The following is a 13293-nucleotide window of genomic DNA, read 5'->3' on the forward strand; positions in this document are numbered from 1 at the left end:
TTTATTCATCTGCTGATGGGCACCTACTTTAGTATCCTTGATACTTTTTCAAACTCTACTTATCATAGATTTTGATCACTAGCCTTGGTATCTCTTCCAATATCTGTTTAACATGGATTTTGATCAATGCCCATAACAGAAACTATATAAGCCCCTAGACTAGCACATGTAAATGGCAACCTGCTATCCAGTCTTCTCCCTCATTGTGGGAGTTCTGTCTCTTTTCTTCTCACTTAAATAAATCCTACTCCAGTCACCCTTGCCTTCTGTTATTGTTCATGGGTTTTTTCCTTTGAATTTGTGGGAGAAGAATCCAGAAAGAAATTGGCAGTGAGCTGGTGGGGTCTCCTCTAATACTGGAGGTCACAGACTGCCATTACGAGCTCAGTATGCCTCTCAATAGCAGAAGAGAAGGATCTGACTTTGCAAACTACAGCCCTCATTCTGATGACGATGAGCATCCCCGACAGTGATTAAACCTGCAGTGATTAGCTGTTAACACTAACCTGGCATTCTCAGTTAAAGATTTCCACACCTTATGCAGATTCTACTCACCAGCAGAGGCAGAGAATCAAGCTTTTTTTCAACTCTGGTTTCATCTTGAGGAATCTCCTCACTGCTTTCCAAAGTGGTACTAATTTGCAGTCTCACCAACAGTGCACGATTATAACTTTTTCTCATTAGCAATTATTATTATTTGCATTCTTATGGTTGCCATCCTAACTGACGTAACTTTTAGAAGAAAACATGGCCAGCATTCCAAAAATACCAACTTCCCTAACAAGACACCTGAAGCTCAAAATAATAAAATCAATCTCTCTCTCCTTTTTCACCAGAGGCAGAGAGAGATGGTAGGAGGACACAATAGAGACTTGAGCATACAGTTACCAGGATGGGAGCAACTCCTCAACAAGCCCAGGAGTAAGGAGATGCAGATGTGAGGGGAGGAGGAGTATAACACAGGTCCACTTTCTCTGTTCACACAGTCAACAACAACACCCAAGTGCTCATCAGTTGCTGCAACAACACAGAATCCCTGGGCCCTGTGAAGGCCTCTGACGGGCCCTGTAACACTGTGCTGGAGAAGGTGAGAGAGATGTGAACCAAGTTCCCCAAGAATGGAAAGAGTAAGAAGTTGAGGGCAGTCAACAAGGACCGCTACATCTCCAAGATGTTTCTGCATGGGGACTCGGCCATTGGGGTCCTGCGGAACTCCCTCATCACTGCCAAGTAGGGGATCCTTCCTAGTGTTAGAACTTGTTTGCCTGTCCTGTGAAGACCTGTCCTTTGTGATTGAAATAATAAAGTCTTCTCTAAAAAAATAAAACCAAGAATCAATGAATGGGATGGCATAAAAATTTAATCAAAAATTTTTTAAAATTCAGTATAGCAAAAGAAATGAGTGTAATGTGAAGGCCTATAGAACAAGAGAGAATATTTGCCAACTACTCTTCCAACAGTTTAAAATTCTAAATAGATAAAGAACTCAAATGTCTCATCAACAAAGAAGCAAATAATCCAATCAGTAAACAGACAAATGATATAAACAGACATTTCTCAAAAGAAGAAATACAGATCACCAGCAAATATATTAAGGAAAAAGTCTTTCAACATTCTTAGCTATCAGGGATAAGCACCCCAGATTCTTCCTCCCCACTCTTACAATGTGTGAAAGGTGCCTTTTCTTATTTTCCTATTCTTAATTAAATCAACCATAAAAGTCAACTATAGTGTGATGCCAGGAGATACTCTAGAGTCTCTTAAAAAATAAAGTTATCTCTCTAACTCCATTTAAAGTATTTATAAATTACTAAATATATATTTATGTGCATTTCATAAATATGAATTTAATATATTTATATATTTTTATAATATGGCAAATTTATATATATATATAAATTATTAAAGAACTCCTCATAAAATTACTAGAACATTCTGCGCCCCCACACACACTCAAAAAATACTGGACCATTCTTTTGTTTAGCGGCAGTTTGACTTCTCTCTCAATCAGGCCTTCCATTTCACCTGGAGGAAGACTCTCAATCATCTTTATCTTTGCTGGATTAAGACATCACTTACGTTTGTGATTTCTGGACTCAGATTTCATTATTGCTGGCACTGAGCCAAAATCCAGGTTTCTCAATCGCTCTTGAGGGCACAAGCTCAGTGGACCTAAGGATCTCTCACTACTCTCACTTCTAAAATGTCCTACATTATGAAAACCACCACAGCGAGGATAAAGCTTCTAACTTTAGGTATACACTCAAACTGTGTAGCTCTTAATAACAGAAATAAGGTATACTTTTATATCACATTATAATTATTGGAGTGTATCCATATTTGGTTTATATACTTAATTGGATTTTTAAATTATGTCATCTACAACTTGTGGTAGTTTTTTATCGATGTGACAAATACCTGAGAAAACAACTTAAGGATGGAAAAATTCATTTTGGCTGATGGTTTCAGTGGTTTCTGTCCATGATCATCTGACTCCAAGGTAGAAACATCACAGTACATGGGTGGGGCAGAGACAAGCTATTCAGTTCATGGCAGTTGCAAATAAGATTTAATCCCCAAGGGTATGCTTTACTTTTTAAGAATCAACTTACCTACAGCCCTGCCTGCTTTAAATTGTTAGGATGCTACATTCTTCAGAAAACTACCTGTTATCTGCCAGAGTCATGCACACCAAAATAATGTTGATAAGAGAGACCCAAGTTACCCTGAAGTGGGGAATTTTGTGAACCCTACACAGACCAGTTCCTGGAACTCAGGGAGATAAAAATAATTTCACTTAACCATGAAATTTCTATGAACAGATTCAAATTGGAACCAGTCATCATTGACCAAAGTGTTCTAAAACTGTCATGGCAGTAGGAACTTAAAAGTTTTATGTCATCTTGCTGTCAGTCAAAACTCAAGAGGTGGACCTGGATGAAACTCTGGAAATTTCCATGGAACTCTAATAAAACTGGAAGGCATGAGAGGCATACTATCCCTCTTTCCTCTGAGAGGTGCCATTCTCTCCCTTGAGAGTGTCCCCTTTTCCTATCTCTTCTAATAAACTCATGCCTGTTTCTCTGTGCAAAATGTCTAAAATTTTTCTGACTTGATTGAAAGAACTGGGCAAAGCAGGGGTGGGGGTCTTCATGCTGTCTCTGTTTCCCAGAAGGCCCCAGCCCTATAACACATCATTTCCCAAAAGCGCCACCTCTGAACATTGCTGCATTGAGGACCAAGCTCTCCACCCATGAACCTTTGGAGGACATTCCAGATCCAAACCATAACACTTATGCTGTATATTAATGATGTAATAAATAAAAAGCTATGATTTTATGGCTTTCTTGTGAATATTAAATGATTTATAATTATTATTCTAAGAAGGCTTCCAAAGATTTTGACCAGTGAGGAAAACAAAACTCTTCTTGGGACTCAGGAGAAAACAAGTGAAGACCTCAGAAACAAAAGTTCTCTCTCGTCCTCTATTCTCCCATCTCCTGCTTTCCATAAGAAGCAGATATGTCAAAATACTTACAAGGGCAAAGGGGAAAACATGGCAAACTTACTCAGTGAGGAGACTCAAACTACATTGTGTCAGAATTATCTTGAAAAAAATAATTAAGCTAAGGTGCTATTTAGCCTTACTTTATACTGTCTTCCATCAACTCAGTAGTTGGCATGTGGGTTACAAGATATTTTGGAATACTAGTACCTTTTAAACTAAGAGTTTTGTAATCAGACTATTGGTTTAGTTGCCTGTCCTACCAGTTTTGTATTTAAGCCTTTCAGTGACTCGTAACTCTTTATTAAGAAAAGCTATCTCTCCAGCTCCATTTATAGTATAGTGTGTTTGTTCCTGTGATGAGAAAGAAAAATAATACTATCAAAATGGGAATTCTGAGGTTTTCTGTACCTTGCCTCCCCACAAAAAATATACATTAACTGGATTCTTGGCAGGTGTGGTGGTGCAGGTAAGCTCATGGCCCACAAATGATGGAGGCAAGAGAAGGGAAGCAAAGTTCAGATCAGTAAGCTTTCCTTTATTCTGCAGAAAGGCCCATCTATCAGCAGGGAGAGCCCATTTTCTGGGTATGGAGGTGGCCCCCTGGATTACTGAAGGAGTCTGGGTTTTATAGTTTCATTGGAGCCTGCGGGTTTTGTAGTTTCATTGGAGCCTCTGTTTTTCTTAGGGAACTGTCTTGTAGGAATATTATTTTCCATAATCCTTCAGTGCACACTTGTACTCTATGTAACTCAGGAGGTTAAGGCAGAAAAATTGCACATCCAGGTCAGCATTGGCAGCTTAGCAAGGTCCTGTCTCTAAATAAAAAATAAAGTCAGACTCAGTGGCACAAGCCTGTAATCCCAGTAGCTAGGGAGGCTAAGGCAGGAGGACGGGGAGTTCAGAGCCAGCCTCAGCAAAAGCAAGACACTAAGCAATTCTCTGAGACCCTATCTCTACATAAAAATACACAAATAGGGCTGAAGATGTGTCTCAGTGGTTGAGTGCCCTGAGTTCAATCTCAGTACCCACCCCCCACAAAAATTGATAACATAAATAAGGCAGTGAATGTACCTCAGTGGTAGAGCTTCACTGGGTTCAATTCTAGTACAAAAAAGGAAGGAAGGAGGGGAAGATTGAAGGAAGAGAGAGAGAGAAAGAAATAAAGATTGATTGATTTAAAAAGAAGAAGAACTATGTGATAGTAAGAGTACCTACCTACTTTTCAAGTTTGAAAACAACAACGACAAAAAAATCAACAACATGGACTCTGAGATTGAGGTTTACTTTGTGGTGTTAGTAGCTAGCAATGAGCAGTGGCACGTACGGCAAGGTCACAAATCATGTTAGGGACTTCCTTAAACTACTTTCAAGTAGACAAAAAGCAAAGGATGGTGGTTAATTTGTAGAAAGTAAACAAGCGAAAAAGCGAATGGGAGAATACGTCAAAAGAAAAGATTGATAGGACTGACTCTTGATAGGATCCATTCATGTTGATGTGAATTATGGCTTCAGGTGTTTCCATATGTCTGAGAAAGAAGACTCCTTTAGTAGCACATGCACACTAAGGTAACTTCTGACCAGCTATTGACCCATTGCAGACATTAACATGGGCTTGACTTATATATGAGATCCCCCCAAATAGGGTGGTAGTATGGTTTAGATGTGGTACCTCCCAAAAGCTCATGTGTGAGACAATGAAAGAGGGTTCAGAGGAGAAACGATTGGGTTATGAGAGCCTTAACCCAATCAGTGATTAATCCTGTTAGGGATTAACTAAGTGGTAACTGAAGTGGTGGGGTGTGGCTGGAGGAGTTTGGACATTGGGGACATGGCTTTGGGTTGTAGATTTTGTATGTGACCTGTGGAGTCTCTCCCTGCTTTCCGATCATCATGTGAGCTGCTTCTCTCTGCCACACTTTTCTGCCATGAAGTTCTGCCTCATCTTGAGCCCCAAGAAATGGAGCTGGCCTTTTATGGACTGTGTTCTCTGAAATCATGAGCACCCAAATAAACCTTTCCTCCCCTAAAATTATTCTGGTTTGATCTTTTAGTCACCTTAGCCAAAAAGCTGTCTAAAACAGATGGCTAACATGACAGCTCCAGAAAAGACCAACAAGGTCGAAAACACCACTACCCCCTGTGAAGGAGGAATTGAACACCGGATTGGCAAAAAGTACAGAAACTGGTCCCCAGTTCTCCAGGTAAATATCAAATAGTAATTAATTTGGAGATAGCGTTGTGCCCCTTGTTGTTCTCAGTTTGGAGACCACCCACTCTCTCTCTTGAGAGTGCTCTCTGCTTAAGCCTCACTTTGCTTTTACTTTACTTTTTTCCTATAATAAAATTCTCTTGCATGACTTTTTATGTCTGACTTTAAATTTTCTGTCATTAGAACACAAGAACCAAGGTTTGGAGTTTTAGCTCTCTGCTTTTCTGTGTCAGTGTGGGTTAGTTTGTAATACAAAAATAGCAAAAATCAATGTAGTTTTTAGGATGTTTGTTGAAATACATACTAGATCTTATAATCAACAATGAATTCGTAAAAAACCAGGTAACAATATACAATATTACACTTTATTTATGTAAAAAAGATGTAGCAACACAATTTTTATGGTTATTACTTGGATATAAATTTAAGTGCACCACAAATTCCCTAAGGTCTTTTGAGTTTAATAAAACTGGTTGATCTTTCATAGATAAAGGTGTTGAAACTAAATTCAGATAAGCCTAATTGAAAAAAAAATAAAAAATTGAACATAAGGATATGACTTAATTTGCACTACATAATGCAAAATATTCTGGTTTGGTAAATCAGACTTTTGATAACTGAATTTCTATGTATTTCAATAAAACCTGGACAACTCACAGTGATGATGCTGGGGCTTACTAACTTGATAAGAAGGCAAGATACACACCCAAGAAAGAGTTAAATAACAGTTTTTGCCAGAGATAAGTATATAATAAGTGAAGATTAATGTTCTGACTCAGAATTTCTTTAAATAGTTAATAACCTTTGCAACAGATATTTTGTAAGAATGTATGGAAACCATTTAACAGTGACTCAACTCTGTATTACAATTGTTATAAATTGAATATTTATATCTATTAACAATCAATTCCTATTACAGAAACAAAATCAGAAGTCAGTATTACATTTTTATTGAGGTTATTTTGTATTAACATAATCTCTCTTGATAGTAACATCTGTCAAATTAAAATTTCAGTCTTCTCCTTTATTATGTACAGTACTCTTTAATACCAAGAATGCATGGACTGAGAACATTTTATTTTCACAATTTCCAGTAACATTACCAAGTTTAAACATATGTTCCTAAGTGTTGCATACACTCAAATGCACACACATATTATACTTTAAAATCTGTATTTAGTAATTAATAATGAATACATTTTATTAATAGCAATAAATAATTATTACATATTAAATAAAATTATTAATTCAAAATAGCACTCAAATTCAGAACAAAGGACTTTATACTTAAAAACAGCTAGTATACCAGCAATTATAACATAAAGACACTATAGGGACAGCTGTTACACAGTCCATGTGGCAGGTGCTAAAATAATATACTTCTGGTTGTAATTTAAACTTCAATTTAATACATTGAATATTTTACATTAAATCTTTTCAACTCAATTACAAAGTTGTCATCATTGTCTTTGAATTTAAATATCATCTTTCTGTTAGAATAATAAATTATAGGTAAAATTATTCAATTTCTTTATTAAATCAAAATCTTTTCAAATATAAAATTGTCAGAAATATTAAATGGAAACATTATGCTACTTAGTCATCTAGAATGCTTATATTATTATTGAATATTTCACAATCTCCTAAGAAGAACACGTTTGAGAGAAACGATTGTGGAAACTGGCAAAAATAATTAACAAAAATCTTAAATTCCATATTTATACTTGCTAACAACAGCAATATATCATAATTTAACTACATAATATAGCATATATCATAATTTAACTACAGCTGTGTAAATTAACATGACACAATTAAAATATAGTCATAATAATTCAGTGTTAAGAACTCAATGTTTTGCAAACACATTTAATTCTATTAATTTTATCCATTTTTTTCAATACTTCCCAAATTTGTCTGACAGTGTCTGAACAAAAATTTCTCGTAAGAATTTTGAGGAACAACATACAGATAAAGAGCGTTGTCAGTTATGTGAAATATGGCTTCCAAAGGCATTAAAATATTATTTTGTGGGCTGGAGATATAGCTCAGTTGGTAGAGTGCTTGCCTTGTAAGCACAAGGCCCTGGGTTTGATCTCCAGCACCGCAAAAAAAAAAAAAAATATATATATATATATATAATATATATATATAATATATATATATTATATATATATATATATATATAAAATTATTTTGTTCTTTCATTCTACTTGTCCAGTTCAGACAAGAGAGGTTTGCCTAAACTGTGCTGTGGTAACAAAACCTAACAAGTGGTCCTGAATATCCATCCAGAGACCATTACTTCTCACTCACACTTCAACTAAAACTCAGTCCCATAGTCTTCTTTTTTAGTATGCCTTGCAAATGGAGCCTCTTTATACTAATGGGGGAAAAAATGAAAAAAATCTATTGAAATAACATCTTTATCACTTTGTCAAACTCACTAATAAGACTTGCCTAATTAGCTAATCCAAATTGCTTATTGAAGATTTTTGTATGTTTATACACATGGCGTGGTAATTTGCTAGAATTGCAGATTCTTCACCAGCTTCCCCAGGACAATCTGCAATACCTCATGTGAGCTACTGTACTTATTTGCCTTTTAACTGTATTGGAAATATTGCCTTTATTTTCAATCAGCCTATATTAACTCTAAATCAATATAACTACTGGTACTATTGTCTTTACAGGTAAAATTTGTCTTTGATTTCCATTTGGAAAAACTATATATATACATACATGCACATGAATATATTCATTGTTAAAAGCTGATGATAAATATAGTAGAAATTTGTATATCTCTGTAAGTCTCTCTAAGACTGTTTGACAAATATGGTCAACTGCCCAAAATCAAAGAATGGGCTAGAAGACATGGATAACGTGGAAGCAAGATTTTTAATGATGATCTTGCCAGACAGGTGTCTGGGTGAACAGGCACACCCAAAGCTGTTATAATCAGCATTTTATAACCTAGTGGATGAGGTCCCTCCCCTGATTCCTCATTGGTTGAGTACTTTGGGTTGTACCAGTTTCCAAATGTTACCTAGGCTTTACTGTCTCTTATTGGGTTATTTAAAGAAATGTAGCTTCAGTTGTCCTCACCCTTCTCTGTTCTATTGTAGCAGGAAGGCTTTCTTGGGGTGAGTGCATCTTGGTAAGCATGCAGTTTATGTTGTTGGTCATGCCAGTTTCTTCTCCCTCACCTCTTATTGTCAAGGGACTGTGAATTTGTCACACTCTGTTGCTAATTGCTTGTATCTTTCCATTTTGCTCTTCTCTCCAGCTTTTTTTTTTTTTAACACTCTAAGTCATTTTACATTTAAGACTAAATACTGGAATGTGAAGATGGACCACCTGATGATTTATTTCTCATAGACTGTAAGCTCTTTAAAGGCAAGTTTTAAAACTTACCATGTTTAAATTGTGTACTTATTAAATTATGAACTCACCTAATTCTCTGGTGTAAAAAGCCACTGGCTTACATATAAAAAGGCACATGTATAATCCAGAGTTGTGGTCAGTGATGGGCCAAGCAGCTGTCTTTGTGGTCTTAGTTGGTCTCTCTCACTTGCTTGAGAATCTGCTGTGATAATCTGTTCATGCAGTCAGCAATAGAAAAGAAAGCTTTCTTCCAAATTCTAGCTTATCTCTGACCAGACTGGCTCAAGTTAGTTCTCAAAATGATGTCTGATTCCAAGAGAATATGAATATCTTTGGAGGTCTAGGCTTCAATCATACTTTATACTGCAGACCGAGTCACAATGCAAACCCAGACTCCAGGAGAAAAATATAATGCAAACCTACATCAGAAGGAACACTGATATAAGAATATAGAGATAAATAATTATTGATCAGTTTCGGAACTAATCTGCCATAATTGCTCACTAACTGAATGGGCCAATTAAATTTGTTGTATCACATAATCAGCGTACCCATTTTTATATTATTAAAAAACCTGATTTTCCTCTGAATATATGACAGAGAACTAGAAGTTGCTTTTGCTAAGAGCACTGACTCTTCATTTGGGCCTGCAGATGCCCAATGGGTAACCCAAAACAGGATTCCCTTTATTTTGTATCTATCTTCAGATTTCTGCTCAACTTTGCATGCAGGCACACCTATCATTTAAGAAATACTTGTCTAAACACCGGTAATACAAGATATATGAGCCTTATATTTAGCTAACCTGACTCTTCCCCCTTCAGAACTGAGTACAGGAAAAGAATAGTTAAGCTATCTTCAAGATTTGCAAGGACATTCAACTCCCAGATTTTTGAAAATGCTGTTCCAGACCCCAGGAGTGGTGCCTAAAACTCTCCAGCTATTGCTCGAGACCTTGTTGGAATAACAGAGCCTTGCGGGCAAAACACCCATGTCGAGACTGCTCCCCTAAGAGAGCTCTCATCTCATGGGAACCAAACTGGCCCCTTCCAGGGTCACAGGTCTGATAGATAAAGATCCTGAGCAGTGCCTTCAGGTGATAAGGGCTTCCCAGAGTCACCAGGTAGAAGTAGAACTGAGAGAAAGATGAACTAAACCACAGTTTGATCAACACTGCTTAATCATGCAGACCTCTCACCCTTCCCTCAAGTCTTCCTTTCCTTAAACCTAGAACTCGTAGCACCTGGAAGTGAGGATTGAGACCCTTGATCTCACTTTATCTTCCCAATGTGGTCATTATCCATTAAACTTCCTTTTCTGCTCTTCTCATCCTAATTTTTACCATTTGAATGTGGAGATCTGATTTGTTGGAATCTCATAGTTTGGGTTCTAGCTTAGGACTCCAGTAACAAGTATCCTACCTGACTTATGTCAAATAAAGTTTGTACCAGACACAGTCTAGGAATGCTTTATTTAGTACCAATGTATTAAGGAAGAGAAATTGTACTCAACTCCACTGAAAGAAAAAGTAGGAGTGTTTTAAATGCTGGGATAAACTAATAGAAAAGTACTGGTGGACATGTTAGAGGGGAGGGTTTTGACAATAGGATGTGGAGCATGTTGAGTTATTTCCAAGTCTGCGTGTTTTCCTCTGTGATTAGGTCATCTGTGTTTCTTAACCAGCAACCATGCAGTTAGTTTCTTACATTCCAAAGAAATGTAAGATATGGGCACTGTCCCCAACCCCATAGTTTTGTTACCATCTAGGGCTGCTGGGTTCATTGTCTCCATTCAGCAAAGAACTGAAGAACAGGACACAGAGATAGTAAGCAAGCATCCGTTCATTGTAAAAGGAACAGATAGACTTTTCCCAAAAAAAGAGGTCCTAGAGTTGGGAGTCTGGTGGGGAGTTTTGGTTTCTTCTCTTTATGGGCTCTGGAATTTCTTCCTGTTCTTAGCTCCTCACTATTATTTACTGATGCCCACTGTGTCTATGCATCTGTTTTAGATTTTCTATTGGACCCTGATTAAGAGCACAGTATGAAAGTGTCTATCCCATTGGGTCCACTGCTCATATCACGGGCACTTGCATCAACCAGGATGTTGACCTCATTGGAACACTTTCTTCATGCTCCTTTGTTCTGACTCCCATGCCCCTCCCTACTCACCATCTGCCCTGACTACCTAAGCTCTCCTAGGTTCCTCTTGGTTATACCTTTTGAGGATTGATCCCCTGTTCCTTTAAGAAGACATTCACTGGGTCATAAACATGACCAGAAGCTTTCCAGAAATGTGTTTACATGTCAAAGGGGGAAGAGGAAGAATTTGTAAATATATAGATTCTAAAGTAAATCCTCCAAGAAAAGGAAGATGGCGTCCATAGTGAGGCAGAAGCCCATCCAAAGTTGAGTCAAACTGAGGGCAATATTAATGACATCCTGATCTCTAAATAGAGTCTATATCCTCATCACCTCTCTGGATTGTCTCCTCTAATACATTGTATGGTTATTTAATTCTATCATATTAAAAACAATTCAACACATCCTCTCCTTTCTATCGTCTCTGTCTCCTATCTCTCTCTCTCTCTCACTCTCTCTCTCTCTCTCTCTCTCTCACACACACACACACACACACACACACACACATACATATAGGGATATAGATATAGATTAATTCATCTATTTGTGTATATACACATAATCCCTACTTTTCTAAATCTATTGTTTTTTAAATATTTTATTCTTACTATTACATAGAAACATGGATATCATAAGTAAAATTATTTTACACCTTAAAAGTTAGTTTGTTTTATATAAGTGACTTTTTGTATAATTTATATTAAGAAAAAGCCTATCTTACTTCAACGGACATTTTTGTCTTGGATGAAATTAACCGGAACTTTCAGTCTCACCTGTTATTTCTTATAAGTAAAGTAACAAGTAACATTTATCCTCATGAGCAAACTTATAGAAGAAATACGATTTTGCCATTTAGACTTTGCTCATGAATAAAATGCCTTTAGGGGAAAATAGAAATGACTTTTTTTTTTCCCATTTCCTTACCCAGAATAACAGCTCAACTGACATAAGTGAATTTTTATAAAAAGAAACACATTTTGTTTGGAGACAAGTATGAAATATTCAAACCTTTAAGGTGGACTTTTAAGAAAATGGTGAAGAGAGAAAAACAACAATGTTAATGGGAGAACAGTTACAGGCTCATCTCTGTTGTTAAGTAAATTGCATTGCACAGAATTGTACCATTCTTTTCTACACAGAATCAGGAGCATTTATCATAACAAAAGACTATTCTTTTCCAACTCAGCAGGAAATAGGCAATAGTGGGATTCCATTAGAATGTGCAGTGATAAAGAATTCATCTCCACTAAGTCTTGTAAATGTACAAGTTAAAAGAAACTTTCTTATAAATGGACTATCCTTCAAAATAGTAATATCATAGCCAAAACAAACATCTGCTGTTTAGGTACCATATGACTTTGATATATACAAATAAGTAAGAAAAATATGTATTAGCACAATTCAGTGAAGTGGTATCTTTGAAAATAAATAGATGTCTAACTTTAGGAAAATACGTGGAGAAATAATTTTTCATCTGTGTGTCATCAGAGTAATGGGTTGTCTCTTTTCTGTAGGACCCTGGTAGTTGAACTTGCCACAGACATTCATCCGGTTTCCTGAGTAGCCTCATCAGTAATCTGTGAACCAGACTTCACATCATGTGGCAAGACAAGATCACATCAGTTGGGAGGTGAGAGGCAGTCCATCCATCAACATGGATGTCATGTTAGCTGTGACCCAGCTCTACACGGCTGACCATGTTCAGAAGATGGATGCACACAGATCGTAGCAGCAACTGCTGAAAGTGAGTTAGAGCAAGGTGACTGAGCAGAGCACTCAGGCAAAAGGACCACAGATCAATGCCAATTTCCAGCTCAGACTCTGCAGAGATTGGTCAAATCGCTAGAATATTCTAGTACAAATACTCTTATTTTCTCCTTTTTACATTTTGATGAATCGGTTGCACTGACAGAAAACCAAGAAAAAGAAATTGCCACTTGGCAAAAACACCTTTATTTTTTTAGGTAAAAACACTATGAAATCTGAGGCAATAGAGAAAAAAGAAAAAAGTTTCTTCTAATGTTGTTTAACTACTACCCCAGATATTAGATGAA

General features: G+C 36.7%; 2 pseudogenes; both read left to right on the forward strand.

Annotated features, from left to right (window-relative positions):
• Positions 1 to 848: 848 nt before the first annotated feature.
• LOC124994851 (small nuclear ribonucleoprotein Sm D2-like) lies at positions 849 to 1234 on the forward strand (annotated as a pseudogene).
• A 4364-nt stretch (positions 1235 to 5598) lies between these two features.
• Positions 5599 to 13293, forward strand: part of LOC124994852 (heterogeneous nuclear ribonucleoprotein H-like) — a 29568-nt pseudogene continuing 21873 nt past the window's right edge.

Source organism: Sciurus carolinensis, chromosome 10 (genome assembly GCF_902686445.1).
Source record: "Sciurus carolinensis chromosome 10, mSciCar1.2, whole genome shotgun sequence".
NCBI classification, from domain to species: Eukaryota; Metazoa; Chordata; class Mammalia; order Rodentia; family Sciuridae; genus Sciurus; species Sciurus carolinensis.